Below are 20,327 nucleotides of genomic sequence, written 5' to 3' on the forward strand. Positions count from 1 at the left end.
TTATTATTATCCGTCATAACGAGTAATTTTATGTGAAAAATATTTCCGGTAAAAGTTAGCGCAGATGCAATTTCAATGCAAGAAGTATAATAAACAACGGCAACAAACCAGAATAGGAAAAAATACCACCAACAACAATAAGAGTGATTTTCTCAGTTCATCGCTGAAATTTCACTATTCATTATCAAATTCAATTTTTGAACTATCCGCGCGTAATTCGAATTAACTTTCTAAAAAGCGATTATTGTTCTCATAGGCAAACGTTGTATAATAACAATAATAAATAACGCATTCGTACGGAAATTTACGATCTTGAATAAACTTCGCGAAATGGCAACTGCGAAAAAACGTATTCGAGATAGAATTATAATATTTGACGTATGTATAACGGTAGTTAGTAGTAGTTTATATGCATTTAAGAGTATGTTTTCCAAAAGATATCATAAATTAATGAAGTATAAAAAAACAATTCTTTGAAAACAACGATAATAATTGAATATTGCAACTGATAATTTAAGGAAAAACCAAAGACAAACACGCGATCATTAATTAAAACCACTACATCCAAACAAGAATTGGCTATGATGTTGTAAGAGGAGGTAAAATATACTGAAAATAATATAAAGTAACATTTTAAAAGACATTTTCCATTGAATTTCCATTCAAGTCATTTAAAATCATTTTTCAACAGTTGGCAATACGTGCATCACATTGCAACAATAAATTGAATCAATTTTAGATGTAGCAAACTGCGTTATAATCATCTGCGTGACGATTCAATACCGATACAATTACTAATTAGACACGAGTCATCACCATATCCAGACACATCGATTGATTGATTACCTATCAAAATCATGTCGGACAAACTGAATTGTTGAACGTAAACTAAATATATTAAACAGAAGTCTGGGCGAGGAGTTTCTTATATAAAAGGTTCAGAAGGAATTGTCATAATATTATTCGTATGCGTTGGAACTTTTCTATAAAACTACGTGAAAGTTAAAATCTATTACACCACACTTGATTACAAACATACGTACATTTCAAAGGTTTGGGTTTGGATTGACACCATTCGTCGATGTCTCCTTGTGGTAAATCAAATTTTCTTCGTTAAATTCTTGTATTATCTGAAAACAAAAGAACATTATTTTAATTTTAATTTCAATACAAACAGGCAGCCATTTTGGAATCGTTACGAACGCATCAATAAAAATCGCATTATGAGTTTCGACGGACCCATTACACACATCAGCATTGTTTTTCGACGACCCATATGACATCAACGAGCATTAAAGAAATCTTTCCACATACGATTCTATTTATAAGATCAACGTAGGTAATACCAGTTTGACATTTCGAACCGAACGACAAATCAAATATCGCTTACGTTGCGGTTTACTTTAGTCATACATTGAATAATAAACATCTCTTGTTTCGTGCATCAAGGTTTTGCACAAAACGAGGGAATATTCCCTGTATATTAATATACTGGACTACAGTGACACAAATACTAATCACGAATATAATAAATAATTTTTCAAGAAATGGACAAATTTTTTTCCATTTTTTAGTATTAAAATTAGTTCTCTAAGTTGTAAATATTAGTAACTCTACTATGTGTGATCAAAATAAGTATTGCAATCGATAAAAAAACATTTTGTCTTTTAATTTTCACAAACTTTAATTTAAAAATATTTATAATCACTTGTTAAAATCAATTCAGATATCCAGAGAAATCATTTAAAATAAAATAAACAAAAATATTAGTAACCGTAATTAAAATCATTTAGAAATCAATAACTAGTATGCGTATTATTAGATCATTTTGAGCTAGATACATAGTAAACATTTTAAAATGACAAATAAACCGAACAGATGAATAATCAACAGTAGATTTTTTCCCTACATCAGTATTATATGTATGTAGATCCAAATTATAAAAAGCTTTTACTTGGTTTGGCATGTATCTGGTATTCGTCTCCTTTTCAATAAAATCACTTCCAATTTTCAATTCGAACTGTAATTTCGCATGTGTATATTTTTGTCTATGAATCTTTTGACAATGATATTTTACATTCTAAAAATGCAATGCAATACGTATTACATATATACATATTTAAATCTTACTCCTATTACCGGTGGGTATGAATATTATTCGAGAAAAGTTTGCACTAGTAATTTAATTAGAAAGTGAATTGATTTTTAGAATATACACTATTAATTAATTAACCTGTGGGTCCTCGTTGTGGGACAGACGGGTGCGAATAACGCCGACCTGTGTGCTCTGTTGTTGTTTGTTTCGGTTTTATCCGGTTGCACAACAGCACGGTGAATAATGAAAGTTTCCACCGGTTTTTGAGCGTCTTTTTTTGTTTTAGCACCAATTTGAATATGATTTAGAAACGTGCGTCGGACGTTGGGCGCCCAGAACCGTTTCGCCCTGATTAACCTGCGAACACACCGACAGTCTCCCAAATGGACGATGCAAATATGCATATATGGATGTATAGCACCTTTTTTTTGTAGTAAATATGTTAATTCATACATAATTATTACCACGCGGTGAATGTTCGGGCGTGTCTATATGGTTTCGGATCTGTCAGATGTTTGTATAGTTTTTTTTTTTATCTTTGGGTTGGATTTTCAGTTCGTTGACACGTTTCACTCGGACAATTATCGGCAGGATACATAAAAAACAATCAGCAGTATTTTATCGGAAATAGTTGCTAAATAAAAAGACAGTTAAATTCATTTAAAGTCGGAAGGAAAGTTGCATGTATGTACGTTATACTGGAAAAAAGTAAAATTTTATTTGGCAAATGTGAAAGGATAAGTACATGTATTTATCACACGAAGAGAAATTTCTCGATTGTTCACTACAAAAATACAAAACAACTGAATTAAGATCGTTTTGTTGGATATCGGCTTAAGTTATTTAAAAAAAATGCAATAGATTAGGACATCTTCTAGGACAATCTTGGATTAATTTCATCAACAGATTGCTCTTTATATGGTACTAAAAAACATCTAAAGTCACCCTAACCACACACTCACTGATATATGACAGTATGTAATTGATGCAAAAAATAGGGGTTGATTAAAAATATTAATAAATCTTTTTAACTTCAGAATAAGCGAAGACTGACTGAACCACTGAGAAAATGGGAATTTTCCAGCAGGTCGTCTCAGTCTCGGTCTCAGTTTTTCATTTCGTGTCATAATTTGAGGCTTCTGGTCTATAGTCGTGAGAATTACGAGAAACGAGTATGCTATCGCATCCGTACAAAGTTTTGTAGCATTGAAGGACGTAAAATAATTTAATTATTTCTTATTTTAACCATATAATATTACTGTAAGTCTTATATAATATTAATGTAAGTTTTGCTGTCCATAACATGACGTTGACAATTACTTTTATCGTCTAAAAAATATAAATTTCCATTAATATAAAATACTAGTGGTTTTACCCGGCTTCGGTCGGTATTTGTAATATACATAAACCGCTTAAACGTCACTAATCTAATAGTACACATTTTATTAAATTTATTTAAATAGTTTTATTTTATATAAATGTATTTGAATACTCATTTCTTTTTTTATTACATTGACTGTCACGAACAAACAAACTCTCTTTTGAAATTATATGTATACCAGAATCTGGCACCCAGGGCTTCGCCCTCGGCACCTTTAGCCCCGGAGACTTCAAATCCTTTGAACCGAAAAAAATAGAATCGGCGCCTATGTAAAAAAAAAAATCTGTAAAAAAAACATCGCCCAAAAACGGGAACGGAAACGGGAAAAACGGGAATGAGTGGCGTTGCAACGTAATAATTTGAAATGTTTTCGCGTTTCCACCTGCGTTGTTAAGGTAAAATAAACAAACAATTGAATAATTTCAAATGTGTTCGCCAATTGCGTTTTTCCGACAGATGGGAACGGGAATTTCATGCGTTATTGTGACATTGCAACGCATGCCAGATTCAGCTGGTTTAAGTATAAAAAAAAGACTATTAAACATTAAATAAAGTTTAACATTTACTCCCACTTTACACTACTATCTGTTTGTCTGACTGTCTCGTATAGACTTCTAAACTACTCAACCGATTAATGTAACTTTCAGGATTTGTTGTATGCATGTCCGGGATGCTTACTGTGAAAAAAAAACCTCTTAATAATAATATTCGTAATTACGATTTTACCGACGCGAAAGCTTGAAGCGCCATAGTGTAGTCAAGGAAACGTGTTCGTTGGTAACCACGTTACCAGTTGGTTTATGACAACACGGCGTTGAAGACACGTTAGTAGAGCTCCAACCATCACTTGAAACGGGAACGGGAATTGCATGCCTTATTCTGGCATTGCAACGCATGCCGGGATCAGCTAGTCATTAAATAAATTTAAATTTCGCTTTGTATGTATCGTTTTAAAGAATTATGTGTACGCATTACGCACAATATTAATTCAACAACGATGATGATAAAACTACACAAATTTTACCTTTTAGCACATACACACACACACACACATACAGTGACCATTTGAAAACTTAAGACACGGACAAAGAGCTCACGATTTAAACCAGTTGCGTCACATCAGCTATGAACAATTTCAAAAGTGACTTTTTCGAAACACACACACGTTTCATTTCGTGCTCATATTGTACGGAAGAGGAGAAGATGAACAAAAAAAATGGAAGATCGAGCCAATAAATAAATTCGTCTCGCCGAAGCTACAGTTCGACAGGCGACGACCGTGAGTACGAAAGTGTGGCACAAATGGCGCGTTTTCAGCGAAAAACCATATATTCAAGAATCGTCGGAGACGTTGACTTTCATAAGAAACGATCCAAGGTGCGATCGGTGAAGGATCGTCTTTTTTGTATGCTGACTGTTGAATAGTGCACGTCATCCTGTTGCATCACTGTTTTTCAAGGTAATTTATACGCTGTTAACGAAGTGGCAATGTGCACTTGTACATATATCCAATTAAAAGGGTGATAAAGACTGTATCTACCTCTGTTAACGTGAAGGCGTTCGTTAATTGCGACGCAACGGTAAATTTCATTATTTCAAATGAATTTTGAATTTATTCATGATCGATTTTGTTCGAAAAACAACCTCAAATATTGATGTTTAATATGAAAAAAAAATAATCAAAAATGGCCAAAGTTCGAAAGATATTAAGGTTTGTAAATATGTATATGTATACTTGAACAAAAAATTTAATCAGTTTTGTCTTTGTATAAAACTCAAATGTGGACTTTTATATAATACAAATAGCAATCTTTTACACGTCGTCTTGTTTACAGGCAAGATTCATGGAATCTGCTGATTAGTATTCTGTCATGCCAAAATCATCTTTGAAGATGATTCTTAAGATGGTCATTCACCTAAAGATTCGCAGATATGTATGTAAGTTCCTCGTAGGTTCTACGACATTTGTCATAACTAAAGACGCTATGACAGGCATATTTTTCGAGTATGTTATGCTGAATAAAGTGCAATTTGAGAATCATATTATAGTGATAAAAAAAATCGTAGAACTCGTTGTTAAAAAAGGTTTGTTCGGTCAATTATTTTATAATATTTTGAGTTCTCGAAAGAGCACAGCAACTAAAACAACTAGTTGTATTGTGTTGTGAATTACATATGTATATTAGAACCTTATACATATGTATATTATAACCTTATACATATGTATATTATAACCTTATACATATGTATATTAGAAGACAACTTGTTAGTCTACGAGAAATCGGACAAATTTGCTAATCTTTAGGTACACTGTTTATAAATAATACTCGATAACAAATGATAGTTATATAAATAATACTCAATAATAAATGATAGTGATATAAATAATAATAATAAATGATAGTGATATAAATCATAAATGATAGTGGTAAGACGATTCTTGCTAAACAGATTGTCAACATTGTAACGATATATTTCGCAATCCTCCTCGTAAAGTACACGTGTATATTAATAATATACTGCTATATAAATAATACGTAGATTAAATTGGCAATATTGCAATAATCAATAAATTTGACCTTTCCGCTTCACTAACAAGAAAAGTGCTTAAATTTGATTTCTAGTAAATTATTATTCAATACAATACCATATCTATTACTATACATAGGTCAACCACTACATCCTGGAAATACCTAAGCATTAACGAAACAGATCATTTTTAATATACGCAATCTTGTCAAAAAAATGTATCTATTTACGTACATATGTATGTTACCGTCAAAGTGTATTTTCAGTTGTTATATATTCCAACTGGCGTTTTAGGTCATTCATATTCGAATACAATTCAACTAGTAAATGATAGATATCTCTACAAGCGTAAATACACTTTCAACAATGTACGCCAGTTGTAATATAACAGTCGAGTTTTGACAGCTCTGATGTTTTCACGAATGCTGTAGAATTCAATAAAGCATTTATATTTGCTAGATATTACGTATAAAGGTAATGAGTACCGTATTACGATAAATCTAAGAATGCGTTCAAAACAAAAATGTGAATAGATTCCAACTAGTTACGACTGAAACATATTACAACTGAAAATACACTATATAACTATTACGGTATTTGGAACCAGGTTAGATGGAATATATTACGACTAGTCGAAATATATTACAACTGAAAATACACTTTAACTATTACGGTATTTGGTACCAGGTTACATGGAATATATTACAACTAGTCAAAATATATTACAACTGAAAATACACTTAAACTATAACGGTATTTGATACCAGGTTAGATGGAATATATTCCAAATAGTTCAAATATATGTATTACAACTGAAAATGCACTTCAACCATAACGGTAGTTGGTACCAGGTTAGATGGAATATATTCCAACTAGTCGAAATACATTACAACTGAAAATACACTTTAACTATTACGGTATTTGGTACCAGATTAGATGGAATATATTACAACTGAAAATACACTTTAACTATTACGGTATTTGATACCAGGTTACATGGAATATATTACAACTAGTCAAAATATATTGCAACTGAAAATACACTTAAACTATAACGGTATTTGATACCAGGTTAGATGGAATATATTCCAAATAGTTCAAATATATGTATTACAACTGAAAATGCACTTCAACCATAACGGTAGTTGGTACCAGGTTAGATGGAATATATTCCAACTAGTCGAAATACATTACAACTGAAAATACACTTTAACTATTACGGTATTTGGTACCAGATTAGATGGAATATATTACAACTGAAAATACACTTTAACTATTACGGTATTTGATACCAGGTTACATGGAATATATTACAACTAGTCAAAATATATAACAACTGAAAATACACTTAAACTATAACGGTATTTGATACCAGGTTAGATGGAATATATTCCAAATAGTTCAAATATATGTATTACAACTGAAAATGCACTTCAACCATAACGGTAGTTGGTACCAGGTTAGATGGAATATATTCCAACTAGTCGAAATACATTACAACTGAAAATACACTTTAACTATTACGGTATTTGGTACCAGATTAGATGGAATATATTACAACTGAAAATACACTTTAACTATTACGGTATTTGATACCAGGTTACATGGAATATATTACAACTAGTCAAAATATATTACAACTGAAAATACACTTAAACTATAACGGTATTTGATACCAGGTTAGATGGAATATATTCCAAACAGTTCAAATATATGTATTACAACTGAAAATGCACTTCAACCATAACGGTAGTTGGTACCAGGTTAGATGGAATATATTCCAACTAGTCGAAATACATTACAACTGAAAATACACTTTAACTATTACGGTATTTGGTACCAGATTAGATGGAATATATTACAACTGAAAATACACTTCAACTATAACGGTATTTGGTACCAGGTTAGATTAAATACATTCCAACAAGTCATAACATATAACAACTGAAAATACACTTCAACCATAACGGTATTTGATACCAGGTTAGATGGAATATATTCCGTCTAGCCAAAATATATTACAACTGAAAATAAATTTCAACCATGACGGCATTTGATACCAGGTTAGATGGAATATATTCCAACTAGTTCAAACATATAACAACTGAAAATACACTTCAACCATAACGGTATTTGATACCAGGTTAGATGGAATATATTCCGTCTAGTCAAAATATATTACAACTGAAAATAAATTTCAACCATGACGGCAATTGATACCAGGTAAGATGGAATATATTCCAACTAGTTCAAATATATAACAACTGAAAATACACTTCAACCATAACGGTATTTGATACCAGGTTAGATGGAATATATTCCGTCTAGTCAAAATATATTACAACTGAAAATAAATTTCAACCGTGACGGCATTTGATACCAGGTTAGATGGAATATATTCCAACTAGTCAAAATATATTACAACTGAGAATACACTTTAAACATGACGGTATTTGGTACCAGGTTAAATGGAATATATTCCAACTAGTCAACATATATTGCAAATGAAAATACACTTCAACGATGACGGTATTTGGTACCAGGTTAGATGGAATATATTCCAACTAGTCCAAATAAATTGCAACTGGAAATACACTTCAACCATTTCGGTATTTGGTACCAGGTGAGATGGAATATATTCCAACTAGTCAAAATATATTTCAACTGGAAGATACACTTCAATTATAACACATACATAGATAAAGTAAAAAAAGTCTAGGAAATAACCAACGAATAAGTCGAGCGATATTCATGACAGGTGAGCGTGTTGCAATGGACATAAAGATAGATTACATTTTTGGCTACAATGGCATATCTACACCTCCAGTATCGAGTTTAAATTAGCTCTCGAAAGTCATTAGTCAAGGATATGTGACCCATTTAACAGCGTGGAAAAGTTGCCACCTCGTTTGAAAAATGTTGCACACTGCTGTCATACAACGTTCGTGCGTTCGTACTCAGTTTTTTTTTGTGGATTTTGGAATAATTTCAGGCACTTTCAACGGTGGTGTAATGGCGTGTGCAACAACATTGCAATTTTTTGAATGGCAGCGAAAACGACGATCCAGCTTTTGAACTTTTGGCAGCGTGGGCCGCCGACCAAGGCTAACAACTTTTGTATTGAAAACACACGACACAAATCTAGATCTATAAGTCCGAAGGTTTTGCGGTTTCGTTGTAACAATCGTGTCCGCTAGTATTATATTATTATATATGCGAAGGTGTGAAACTGACTTTTCCTGTTGAGAGTCAATACTAGTTTTCGATAGGCAAAGTTTCGCCTGAAATTGAAACATCGCTACACGCCATGCTCTCTGTTGACCCCGTGGTCGATGTGTATGTATGTTTGTTGATCTATCGCTTTTTTTTTCAAATTTTCAGGTGTGCAAAAAATCGTGAGCGGTCTTTGGATTCTGCGAAAAAAGTATATTAGAAATTATTTGAATGTCTACTGTGAATACTCCCATATAATAATAACACTTCGATAGAAATAATGTCTTTATACAGACAGACAGGACCATTAATTTTTAAAACGGATTGCTTTTTTTTAACACATTCGAAGAAATATTACAGGAAAACAACAAACCAACTTATAAAAGTGGACGAATTCGTTTTAATATATAATAATAAAATTTTCTTAAGAAGATGAATTGTACTACAGAATGCCAATAGCGAATGTCTTTTCTGGTGTAGTATAGAACTCAGTGTGAGAAAGTTTGAAAGTCAGTCTTTAAATATGGGCATGAATACTAGATGCTTATTGAAAGAGAAGAAGCACGAATTCAGACAATTGGAATTAAGTAAGTAGTACATACATAAGTACATCCGTGGAGTAATACGCTTATTACAGTATTAATTGTTGAACCTATAACTTAATAGATTTAAAAATCCTAGTTGATTTGGTTATGGCATGTGTTGAAATCTAGAAGAATGTATTCTGGAAAAAAGTATTCGATATGGAATTAGTTGGTAAAAGAACCGCGTGGAGGTAGAAGATGTTTCTGAATTAGGACCTATTTTACATATGTACATAAAACCAGGGCTTTTTTCCCCATGTAACGCAGTGGAACGGCGTTCCGGCACCTTTTTGTTTCAGCATTTATGTTTCAAACGAATATTCTACATAATATAATCTTTTCCAATAAAAAAACTTAACAAAAAGTGAGTTCCTTCACCTTTTTTTTTCAAAAAAAATCCCTGCATAAAACCATAGCATCTTTCATTCCAAATGGATCCGAACTGAAGCTAGGCCTTAGTCCTCATCTTCTTCATGTGCCATGTCTTCCTAGAACGTTAGCAACTAGAAATCTGTCTACGGCTGCTCTGAATTTTTCCGAAGATTGTTCAACCATGATACTTTCCACGGCCCCAACTGCGTTTTCCTACGATCTTTCCCTGGATTACTAAGCCCGGGAGATCGTGTTTCTGGTTCGGCATCACATGTCCAAGATATTCTAGTTTGCGCTTTTTCACAATGTTAAGTACTTCGACGTGTTTTCCCATCAGGGTCAGTACCTCGGCATTGGTTCAACTCGCCATCCATGAGATTCTCAGCATCCTTATGTATGTATGTCCACGTCTCAAAAGCCTGCAGCTTTTTATACAGGGCATTTGTCAGGGTCCATGCTTCTGTCTCATACATAAGGATGATGAAAACGTTGCATCGTACATTCCGGAGTGGTATACTCGGTGCCGGCCTTACACCCGATGGCGCCCACGGGCAATTTTTTCTTAACACCCTTAGAAAAAACTTTCGCCTTTGGCGCTCTAATCTAAAATTTTGAATGGCTTTTGGCGCTCTAATTTTAAATTTTAAAGCGCTTTTGGCGCATCGTTCGGCGCCCTAACTTATTTGGCGCCCTCAGGCGCCGCCCGACCTAGCCCCTCCTAAAACCGGCACTGGGTATACTGAGATCACATGTGGTTAGGAAATTTTTAGTCCTTAATCAGATCAAGTTTCTTTTATAGTACATATTTTATTTTGATTTTATTCAATCATCAATTTAATTATACTCGTCATTACAGATCGCTCCAATGCGACGAGTGTACTATACAGATAAAAAAACACACCAAATTATATATTAATACAAATTATTACATAATTCGAAATTATAGAAGACATCTATGATCAAACATAGAAAAGTGCATTGAAAATATCGTATTCAATACGATCAACAAATATTTATACAACAATACGAATTTTATACAATTATCATCCACAGAGACGGCTATGAAGAGAAACCCGGCGAACCTTAAGATATAACATAATAACTCAAGATTTTGCGAGATAAATTGGGAGGGAAAGCCAATTTTGCAGGAATCGTTTCAATGAAAATCAGAAAAATTGGAAAACTCTGATAGGAAACGACCGACCTGGTCACAAACCAAGGTCTGGCCAGCAGCAACCAGTGTGACTCAAACTTGTAACCACACTGACCACAGCAAGATATGCTAACTACTAATCCATGCTGCTGGTTAATATAATAAGTATATCTAATAGTGACAGAAAGTTGTATTGTAGGACAGAAAAATAGATTGCACGGTATAAGAATACTAATTTCATTTGCAAAATTGTACGCTAGTAAGTGCGCAGTTCTAACCACAATGGCCTCATAATTATTTGGTGCCTTCATTGTCAAAATTGATTTAATTTTTGGTTTTGTTCGAACATGGCAACTCGTACTTAACTAAACCACTCAATCGGAGAAAAATTTTAGCAATGGCATCATTCATGTATGTGTCTAATATATATGTAATTTCGAAAAATAATTTTGTAAGGTTGTAAGGTTTGGTTGGGAGCTTCAAAACCAAATCAAAGTTACTATGAGGATGGTTGGATATATTTTTTTTTCGATTCAAATAAATTTTATAAAAAAACAAATGAATGTTTACTATTAGATTAACCATGTTTAAGCGGTTTATATTTCAAATTATATTACAAATACCGAGCGAAGCCGGGTTAAACCACTGTTGTATGATAATAAAAAAGTCGATCAACACACATGTCATTTCATTCATTTGTAGAACTGCACCACATAACATATGGGCAATTGATCAAACTCGGAAGATATGTGGGAAACGTAGCAGTCCTTTCACAATGCAACTTTTTTTGCCGATAATAACTACCTAGGTACGGTAAGGTCGTAAATTCACCGCGATCCAATCGCGCTTGAAATCTCAGATCGAATCTTGTGAATGAAGCATGAGAAACCAAAATCGAAACAGTTTCATCCGCCTCTTCAATTCTTGTCATTATTGTTAAGTGCTTTCAAACCAACTACGCGTATTTCGAACAAAATGGTTCAACATGGGGACATCCCATGAAGGAAGATGAGATTACGTGTACATTTGCACGACATGATGCGACGCAACACGATTTAATCAAACAAAGACTCTAAAGATGTCACATGACAACTATCTAGAGAGGAACTGTTGATGTTTACTGATACTATCTTGACGACAGTTCGTTAATTGAGACTATCAAAGACCGTTCCTATTCAGACCAATAGATCATACACAGTGCCGGCCTTGTACCTAATGGCACCCTCCGGAAATTTCTTTTAAACACACTTAGAAAAAAATTTCACCTTTACCACTCTAATCTAAAATTTTGTATGACTTTTGGCGCTCTAATTTTAAATTTTAGAGCGTCTTTGGCGCATCATGTGGCGCCCTAACTTATTTGGCGCCCTTGGGCGCCGCCCGACCCAACCCCCCCTAAAACTGGCACTGATCATACATAACCAGCAGCGTGGTCTAGTGATGAATGTTGAATTATTTCGTATTTGATGTTACGAGTTCGATTCCCGCTAAGTCTCGCTGTTGGCAAGACCTTGGTTTGTCGAGGTCGATCGTTTCTTATCAGAATTTGCCAATTTTTCTGATTTTCATTGAAACGATTCCTGTAGAATTGGCGTTTCCTTCCCAATTTTCTGTTGCGAACCTTTAGTTATTGTTATATCTTAGGTTTCGCCATATTGCTCACCATAGATGTCTCTGTGGTTGTTTATCGAATATAAAATTCGTATTGTTACATGAAAGTTATTCATCGTTATTTATCGTATTAATACGATGTTTGTAATATCTGACCATAGATGTCAGATATTGTTTAGATTTACATGTATCCATGTAATAATTATGTGGACCAGGAAGGCGCATTTGGGGTTTACCTGTTAAGCCTTCCTGGTATATTTATATATATATGTATGTATGTATATATGATAATGTTCAGGGATTCCCTTACTGGAAAATAATCTGAAATGTATCCTACAGGTGCAATTTATGCACAGGTGAGAAAAATTGCGTGCACTACGGTCGTTTTGGTTTTCAATCGTTATGAAATTGATTAATAACACATTATGTACATTGTACGAAATTTCCATTCAATGAAGTTGCGGCAACAATGCCGGGCTACAAGTCGAATCGAATAATTAAAAGCAAACAACTATCCGTGTATCTATTATTATTTATATTCGTTTCATAAAAGGCGTTGGTTAATTCAGAAGAGCTGTGTGAAAAATACTACATTATTCGCCATGTTATTTTATTTACCCTTGGAAATATCATAATGGATTTCAACATTGAACTCGTTACGACTCGAACAAAACAAAAAATGCATTTGTTATAAACGACAGAACGCAATGCCAAAACGCTACCATTTGTCTTATCTATGAAACCATAATGCAAATACATAAAACAATAACTAATACGAGCCATAAAACCGTGGTTTATATCGTTGAATAACTATGTTTGCAATGTATGCTGTTAAAACCCACGCCGATGATACAATATGTCTAGTCCTTAACAATGAATGATCTAACATTGTTTAAGTTATTTATTCATTTACATGTACGACGATCTAATTTTGACTATGGAAATAATTTACCTCGAACAGAGTTAACTTATGATCGTATCAATAATTTAATCTTTAAATTGACACTTCAAATGATGTTTTTCAAACAATGGATCGATCAATACACGTTTACATCACAGAACCTTATTTTCTTACAGAGTCGTTGTTTACATATGTCATCTAAACAAGCAAACGTGTGCTATAATTATGAGGTCAAACAAGCTTGGAATGATGACAAGAGTTCGGAAAAACCAAATAATAACACTAAGCAACAAAAAATAACGATTTTCACTTACCAAAGCTGAGACTAATCAATCGTTACTAAGTTTGACACATTGAATTCAAATAAGGTTATAATTGTTGTTTGTGTATTCTCGTTTATGCGATATGAGCGTTTTAAAAATGTGTGAAAACATGTTTACTATTGATTTTTTTAATTTTCGATGGCATGTCCATACGTTATAATTCGCCAATTCCGTGAAGGGAACAGAATTAAGACGGCGATTCCGTGCAAGCAAACGACGCGGTGGACCATACCATAACAATTCAGTATCACTACCTCAGGTAAAGATAAATGATTATAAGTATTTTAAACCAATAAGAAAACAGAATCAATAGAAAAAACCTTTGACTGTTAATTACCATACTTAATTTTTGCACAGCAATACTAGATTTTGAGTTAAAGACTGCGAAAGCCAAAATTCTGTGAAAATTGAACATTTTTTTAAACGCTTATATCTCATAAACGGGAGAAAGCTTACAAAAATCATTGTCATATTCGAATTAAGTGGGTTCAACTCAGTGAAGAATGATTAGTCTCCGTTGCGGTAACTCAATATAATTAGGACAAAAGTTTCTAATGTAGAAAAAAGTTTGAAATAGGTGGAATTGCAGTGGATAAGACATGGTTGGAAGATGAATAGTGAAAGTGGTAGAATGGTAGCAAATTAGTATAAAATATAATGAACGGGCCTAGAAATTAGACCCAATCATAAATGAAAACATATGTTAAATAGAACTCAAATCGATGGCGACTTCTTGAAGTGAACTACATAAATTGAACTATTCATCACTCAAGCATTCATATCTCAGAGTAATTTCGTCAGCTGTCGGATTGAGTCCCATTGAAAGTGGGTCTGAATTTCGTGACTCGAACGGACAAATCAACCAGGCAAATCTCTAAATATAACAGATGAAAGTCACAAAAGACCCAGGATATGAATTGAAGATGATTTCTCCGTTCAAAAATGAAACGGTGAACCCAGAGAAATTTTCGGAGTGTGAAAAGTTCAGACCGATCGCAGTTGATGATCAGGGTCGAGGCGAAAATGATACGGTGATTTCAACAAAGTAATCATTGTAATACAGTCGGGCGAACAATGCGCGACACGATCAATAATACATAATTATGGATTATGGTTGCGTGAGCGTATTGCGCAACCTCGTTATATGTATTAAACGCGTAACACAATTGCAGTTTTTCTCGTTATAACGACACAAGACATTATGGCGAAAGCCAACCAAAAAAAAAATCGACCAAATGACAAACTCGTCACCAGTAACGATGACACTGAAACATATTATCGGTTGTATTTATTTATACGTGGCTTTTCCGGTCATTTGCGCGCGGGCAATATCGCACTGACAACTTCTAGATATGAAATGTCAGTTCAATACACTAAAAGTTTTCTGAGAAAAACATAAAAAACCTCGACTCTCTAAAGTAAAAGTAATACTTTCGGTTGGAGTAAAAATATTTAAAAATAATGTATGAAATTTATAATTTCTACTACATGAAAAAAATTCAGTCTGAGCTGTCTGAGCGGTTTGGGAGATAATTGGATCAAAAAACAAAGAAGAGAATGACTATAAGGGGAGGTACTTTTTCCAGTCAACTTAAAATTAAAAAAAAAAACGTATTGATAAGCATTTTAGTAACCGATAATATATTTCAGTTCGATAGGACTAACGGTGTTCAAAAAATCCCCAAAATACACATACACATATACAAACAGACACACATATTTTCTAGATCATGAAAATGTGATCAGTGATCGATTCTGAGTTCGAATCAGTCAAAATATCGAGTTCGAATTTTCGCATGATCACAAAACTTCATCTATTGTTACTACGTATGTACATACATAGATAAAGTAAAAAATAAAAACAGAATTAGTATGCTGTCAACTATCGAGTATATTGTCAACTATTGAATAATCCAAACTACTTATTAAATAGAGATTCTGTGTTCGAGACTTGATTAGAGGTCGATTGAAAAGCAAGAATTAACCAGCAACAAACATCAGTGGTTAATATGTACAGGTCATGTTATGATTTTTTTTATTCTATGTCTACATTTGTACCATGAAATAAAACTGAACAATATTTACTGCTGGCTAAACGATGTTTCTGCCTTTACACAATTTACACGTATTCGTTTCCAATACATATGTACACAAATTTTGATAGATAAGACTTCGTGAGCTAAAAGATCTGTGATGCTTTGGAATATAAGGTCACGAGTTCTATCCCTGGTTTTGCTGCTGGCCAGACCTTGTTTGGACAAGTCAATTGTTTTCTTTCAGAGTTTACTGATTTCATAGAATAGGTTCCAGCAAATTGCCAACCCTGTCCTATTTCTCGGATAATTCAAGTTTAAAGCATCTCATGATTAATTAATATTTAAATAGCTGCCAAAATTGTCCATATATGTATGTCTTATGACGATTGTAATATTTCATGATCAATGTTTGTGATTGACCTTCAATAAAATTTATTTAATATACTTGGGGAAGGCGGCAAAACTGATAGACCTATGTAGGGGGTTTGAATTATACTTATACTTATACAAATATTGACCATAGATGTCGTGTTCATAAAAATGGGTATACATATACCTCTATAAATAAATAATTAAATAATCGCACGTTGTATGTATTTTTTTGACGGATTCGGATATTTGCGAGTCCATCGTTTCTTATCAGATATTGCCAATTTATCTGTTTTAATTGTTGAAACGGTTCCTCACAAATTTATTACGTATCTACCTTCTATTTGTTACCACTGTCTGATTGAAAACAATACAATACATGTAGAAGTTTGGCCATAAATTTGGAATAAAAATCTATTTGTAGCAAACTGTCCGTGGCATTATGGTAAAAATTACATAAAAAATAAAATTAATCTAATAAATCGTTATGATAGTTGTTTACGGGTGTATAGTTGATATTTGATGTGTTATTATTTTTAATTCGTTCAATATAAACCGGAAATTCAATCAAAACCAGGCAAAAATTTGCCAAGGTCGATAATAGTACACGAAAAACGTATATTTTTTTAACATTTTAACTGAGACTAGACGAAAATAATATTTACTATGTTTTTTAGGCCTTTGATTATAAACATATATTATGGTATTTTAATTATCATTCATTATAGTAAAACTTGATTGATTATGAGACGACTAAGACTGCAAAGTGGCGTAACACGAAAAACTTAAGCAGTAGTCAAAAATATTAGGCATTCAAAAAATACGTCACTATAGGGATATATGTATGTATACTTCCATAGATATCATATGAGGAAATATAAATATTATCCCTATTTATTTCCCACTGCCTTTTCACAAGGTATGCTAGGCTTTGACTCACTATGTTCGAGAAGAATTATTGCCATTTCCAAATATTTCTTTGGAGTATTAAAGGGAAGAATTGACAACCCTTCGATTTTATTGGAATTTAAATTTTCAGCGCCTGAATGTGGTAGAGCTTTGCGTCATCATTTACTTTTCCAACCTATTCCTGCGAAAAAGTGTGCTTTCAATAACTCGTCTCTTGTAAAGGCTTTCCGGTTCCTTAATGTGATAGATGAGTATTTGGACCTGTTCAATTGTCATGTTAATGAGCTGGTCAGTTTCATGAGATTCAACACAAGTCTATTTGAATGAGATGAATGATTGGTAATTTTTATTGTTCTTTTCTTTGTTATTTTCTTTTTTTGTGACTGGTTTGACACTTTGGGGCAACCTGTCAGGTCACATTGGTCATATTATTGTTATTATTATTATAAATAATATATGTATTGGATTCGACTCATAATTATGTGCACGGACAACTAGAATCTTTGGAAGCTTAGTTGGGCAATTTAACAGAACATAAGCGACAATACTAATAGATAGTAGGTAGCAGGTATTTCAAGGACTGAAAATATTACGTAAAAATTGACTCTAGCTTTTTGCCTGCAAAAAATATATATGAATTATCCAATTGTAAAATCGCTAGGCACAATACAATATCGTAAACAGCGATCTCTACAACAGACAAATCGCTTCGTCACTAGGCCTTATACACTCTCCACGTAGCTTAAGATACAGATCTACCATTATAAATTGTAACATACACACTGGAAATGCGTTACAGACTATGAACGAAGAGGTTGAATTGCCAATACAGCTATGTATGTATGTATACATATATTATGTATTTATTTAGTCTTTAATTTATACCAGGAAGGCCTAACAGATAACCCCAATGCCCCTTCCTGGCCAGAAACATTGTGCATTTGATACAAATATTATTAGTATTATATGTACAAAGTTAATAAATACATATCAATTAATATCCACAGAGACATATATGGTCAAATTAGTAAATTTGCATCATTTTATACAATTCAGCCAAATTTGAGATTGCTGAAAACTCGAGATTTTGCAAGAAAATGGGTAAGGTTGCCAATTTGTTGGAACCGTTTCAACGTAAATTAGATAAATTGGCAAACTCTGACAGGAAACGATCGACCCGGAGTCACAAATCCAAGGTTTGAACCCGTGACCACTCTGTTCGATGCATTATATGCTAATCACTAGTCTATTCTGCTGGTTACGATTTTGATTGGATGAAAGGCGCATGAGGGAGATACTAGAATGGTACCCAAGATAATGTAAACGGAAGCAAATTGAACAGCAAATAAATGGATGGTGCACGAATGATAATGATGTTGATTGTGATCTACGATTTACACACGTATGTAAAAAGGTACGCAACGGAATGAGGGAATGAGCCACATTTTACTTTCGATTATAAACTCATTTTAATTACATAAAATGAGTGAAAACCATAAACTATCCAACGGATTTATCCAACGCGTGTGCATTGTGTGTTTCTGCTTTTAAGAAATAAATAAGTAAATGATGTTTTGGCTCACATTCGCTAGGCAAGATACAGATATTATACATATACAAACACCGCGTAGTCGTTCAAAGGCCACATCGTGGTCTTCGAGTTTCGCAGGTCCTTTGAGACGAGAAGTCACGAAGTTTCGAGGCTCGAAATTGAGATTTTCCGAAGAAAAAATTGTGAGTTATTGCGACATTAACCCGCGGTATTGTCGTTGCAAAACGATGGTAATTAGTGCGTCTGTTGAATGGTCGTCCGTCTGAAGAGAGGAGTCGTTGACTTCTTCGGGCCTCGTCTCGCATCAAATATCGTACAAGACAACTTGGTGGTGATGATGACCTCGGAAATGGCGTCAACGTGTTATTGCTTTGTATGAATAATATATGTATATCGGGTTTGGAGCATAAATTATGATGAATTTTTCTGCATTTTAGATGAATCCGCACACGTATGAGTCAAGGTGTTGGAGGAGTGAAGTTCAGGGTGGCTAGCGATGATGATTTCATTGTTTTTATAGCTATATATATATATATATATATATATATATGTACATATATGTATGTCACCATGAAGACGTGCAACGCAAGGCTTTTAAAACAATGATTCTACACGTATAACAAAGAAAAACATCTGATCTTGAAAGTCAACAAACATACATATATACATATGTGGAGTCGGATCAAAATTTACCGACCCTGACTCCGACACCAAGCTCCGACTCAGTGCCGGTTTTAGGGGGGGGGCTAGATCGGGTGGCGCCAAATAATTTAGGGCGCCGAACGATGCGCCGAAGGCGCTTTTTTTAAATTAGAGCGCCAAAAGCCATTCAAAATTTTAGATTAGAGCGCCAAAGGCGAAAGTTCTTTCTAAGGGTGTATAGAAAAAATTGAACGAGGGCGCCATCGGGTGTAAGGCCGGCACTGCCCCTAGCAACAGGTGACGAAACCATAAAATTGGTGCGTGCCACAGAAGAAGAACACAAAGTGCGGCATCCAATGTATCTGATTTGGCTGAGAATATTAAAGCTTCAGAGTGAAATTGCTTGAAGTTAAACCAACCAGTATATATATGTACTATTACAGTATAAATAATTTTAGTAAGATTGACTTTTCTTGCCGATGTATACAATTGTTAGTTATAAAAATAATAGAAATTTTCAATATATAATATAAAAAATTAAAGGAATTAAAAATTGATATGTAACCCAATTTATTGAATTTTTTGGTAATGAAATAGGTATAAATAAAAAGCAAGCAGATTAATAGTGAATGTGTATGAATTTCATACATAAATAAA

The 20,327-nt window shown here is 33.5% G+C and overlaps 1 protein-coding gene and 1 long non-coding RNA gene across 2 annotated transcripts in view; both read right to left on the reverse strand.

The window, feature by feature from the left end:
* LOC143912468 (uncharacterized) overlaps nt 1–20,327 on the reverse strand; it is a 258,387-nt gene that overhangs the window by 84,094 nt on the left and 153,966 nt on the right. The window lies entirely within an intron of this gene.
* Nucleotides 1–20,327, reverse strand: part of LOC143911596 (uncharacterized) — a 33,573-nt gene that overhangs the window by 6,599 nt on the left and 6,647 nt on the right. Inside the window, exon 2 of the mRNA XM_077430551.1 lies at nt 1,044–1,130. The gene's annotated coding sequence lies outside the window, so the exon portion shown is untranslated. The remainder of the gene's footprint in view (nt 1–1,043; nt 1,131–20,327) is intronic.

This window comes from Arctopsyche grandis, chromosome 5, assembly GCF_051622035.1.
Source record: "Arctopsyche grandis isolate Sample6627 chromosome 5, ASM5162203v2, whole genome shotgun sequence".
Lineage (NCBI taxonomy): Eukaryota > Metazoa > Arthropoda > Insecta > Trichoptera > Hydropsychidae > Arctopsyche > Arctopsyche grandis.